This window comes from Pipistrellus kuhlii, unplaced genomic scaffold (genome assembly GCF_014108245.1).
Source record: "Pipistrellus kuhlii isolate mPipKuh1 unplaced genomic scaffold, mPipKuh1.p scaffold_m20_p_129, whole genome shotgun sequence".
Taxonomy (NCBI): Eukaryota; Metazoa; Chordata; class Mammalia; order Chiroptera; family Vespertilionidae; genus Pipistrellus; species Pipistrellus kuhlii.
Genome location: NW_023425437.1, coordinates 23,980 through 27,285, shown reverse-complemented (window position 1 = coordinate 27,285; position 3,306 = coordinate 23,980).

The window sequence follows — 3,306 nt, the reverse complement described above, 5'->3', positions numbered from 1 at the left end:
GTGAACTGTAAAATCTGTTTTATTTAGTAGCACTGATGACATTAACCAACTCTACTTTTATGGAGGGATGGGTCAGAAAGCTATATTGAAGTGAGTGAGTGGGAGATAAACAGAGACAGTGAGTAGAAATGCTATGCAGAAATTATCCTTAAATACAGAGTTGTCAAAATAAGGTTTATAGTTGTACAAATGAATGATAATTAATAAATAGTAATGCAAAAATAAACTTCACTTTTGGTATACTCACAACTGTAGAGCAATTTTTGCCCAACCCTATGAAATAAAAGCGGCTTCTTTGTCCTAATTTGGGACAAGGGTGATAGGCTATTTGAAAATTTAAATAAATGTGTGCATTTTAAGAAATTGAGACCATTTCTTCCTGACAATTTATGTCTTCTATTTTCAAATTTATGACCCCAAGTCCCTCTATACATAAACACACAATGAAAAAGAAAGTAATAAATATGAATATAGTAGAGAATTTCTCAAACAGTGACTCAATAAGACAAACATAGTAAGGATATTGAGTAGTCTTATATGATGAAGTTTGTTAAGTGTAAACTTACCCTGAGAATAACTGACTGACTAGATATTATTGAAATGATGGGCTACAAAATCTATGCTGGATAAGGAGGGCAAGTGGTGAAAGGCAGGATCTGAGTGAACAGGAAAAAGTAGAGGGATCAAAACACTGGAAGTGTCTCCATGAACCTGAGGTATGACCATAGGGGAAGCAGTTGAACAAACAAGCTGGAAGGAGAGGTTTAAGTCAGAGAAGGAAGTACTTTGTTGATTTATTTTTGTATAACGGTTGTGAATGATGATGAGGTCGAAGTCACAACTGTGGAAGTGACTGACACATAGAGTGGAGGAAAATTTTTTGAGGTTAGTTGAAGAACTGAATGGTCTTGATATTAAGTGGATGATACATGTAGGTAGAAGAGTCACCCAAATCAAGACAGATTCTGAAAGGAAGATTTAAAAAAAAAATACTATGCACCTGATGGAGAAGTGTTTAATAAAAGAAGAGAGTGGCAAGGAGATTGTAGGTGACATTGACCAGGAGGAGAACATGGTATAATGGAATGGCATAATCAGCAACAAAACAGGAATTTATTGCTGTCTTTTGTTTTGTGTTTTTTCTTTGTTTAAAAGAAGAAGACAGAAGAGTGAAATGATTGAAAATAGCACTGACGAGCCAAGAGCACACAACCCTGTCAATTGAATCGCAGATATATAAGAAAATAAACACCACTTTAGAGTACTCTAGGGGAAGTGATCTCAGGGAAGAACTAGGATTCAGTTAGGAAAATGAATGCAATGCTCACATATAGTTTGAGTAGTTTTTATACAATAATTTGCTAAATATGGAGCAAGCACCATGTACAGAGGGCCTACTAAAAAATATTGGGAAAGGGTGCAATTGCTTCAGTCATGGACAAAGCAGAAGAGAGTACCACAGGGGATAAACAAACAAACAAACAAACAAAAAAACAACAAAAAACAAAACAAAACAAACAAACAAACAAAAAAAACAGGAGCCTTGGGGATGAGAGGGATTGCTTGCTTTGGGTCATTTTGGTACCAGAAGCTTTTTTTCATGTGAGGAACATAAGAAAAACAAGTAGATGTTTGAATTTTAAATATAATTTTATTTTTCTTTATTGTTGATCTGCAAGGAAACAAACAAGAGTTTAAAACTACATTAATATTAATCTTAATTTCAATATTAATTAATAAAGAAATTAATTTAAAAAATTGGCTCTCAAAAAAATACATTAGTAGAAATCTTATCATAAGAGGTAGAAAGTCTGTGTGCTCCTGGCTCTCCCCAGATTCAATTCTTATTTGGAACTCATGAATGATCATGCATCTCTAGAATAGGAAAAGCCACCATTTTCTCAGGATTGATAAATTTTTGTTAAGACTAGTTCTCCTATTATATAATGACTTGCCTTGCTCCCTAATGCTAAATTTTGCTAGGATTCATCCCTGCATTGGATTTTGGGCCCATTACTTTTTCAAGGCAGGAGAATCTTCAGCCAGTAAATTTTGTACCTCATGATTTAGCCTTCCTGCATACTGGTCCTGCTCTTAAATCAAATCAAAATTCTAATTACTGGGCCTGATGAATTGTTGCCTTGACTTGCTTCCTGGTATCCTATTTCCTCTTGCTTTTTTCCTCTTCCAAGAATTTTAGAGATTGGAGTCTTGTCTCTGAAACAAAGTTGCTGTGGCTGATTTGAACCCCCACCCTCGGCACCTTCCTCTTGCTTGAATCCATCTTAGTTTGATTTGCCCAACTAATGGTTTATTCTGCTTTCCATATCCTACCTCTGGCCTAATTAGGCTTGCTGCTATATAAATGCATTTATTAAAAAGAATTAAAGGGATAGGAAAAAGATAGGTTGGGATAATGCTTCCTAACTTCAGTGGTTTTTTTTTTTGTGTGTGTGTTTTTGTTTGTTTTGTTTTAATTACAAGATTTGTATAAGTTTTTTGGAGTCAGACATGCTACCTTTGCACCATGTAAAAGCTTTTGGCAGACCCAAGGGTCAAAGCACCAGGAAAGCAAGGTCTGGGGAATTGTGTGTTACTGCCATAGTAAACCGGAAGTCCTGCTTCAGGGGAGCTCTGCTTCCTGCTTCCAGGACAGGGCCAGGTGGGCCATATTGCCATAGCAATACTAAACCGGAAGTCCTGCTTCAGGAGAGCTCTGCTTCCTGCTTCCAGGACAGGGCCAGGTGGGCCATATTGCCATAGCAATACTAAACCGGAAGTCCTGCTTCAGGGCATACCGCCTTCCTACTTTCAGAACAGGGCCAGATGGACTATATTGCCACAGCAATAGTAAGCTGGAAATCCTGCTTGAGGGGAACACCAATTCAATTTCCAGGAAAGGGCCAGGTGGACTATATTGCCACAGCAACAGTAACCGGAAGTCCTGCTTTGGGGAAGCCTTCCTTCCTGTTTCCAGGAAAGGGCAAGGTAGACTATATTGCCACAGCAACAGTAACTGGAAGTCCTGCTTCGGGGCAGCCCTTCTTCCTGCTTCCAGGAAAGGGCCAGGTGGACTATATTGCCACAGCAACAGTAACCGGAAGTCCTGCTTCGGGGCAGCCCTTCTTCCTGCTTCCAGGACAGAGCCAGGTGGACCATGGTGCCACAGCAATCGTAAACCGGAAGTCCTGCTTCAGCAATGCTTCCGGGGCAGGGCAAAAGCACGGTTGTTCCAGAGCCTTCGTCCTGAGCTGGTGGTCCTGAAGGGGCGCTCCCGGACTGTCTCTGGCTTGACTACCTGAAGCC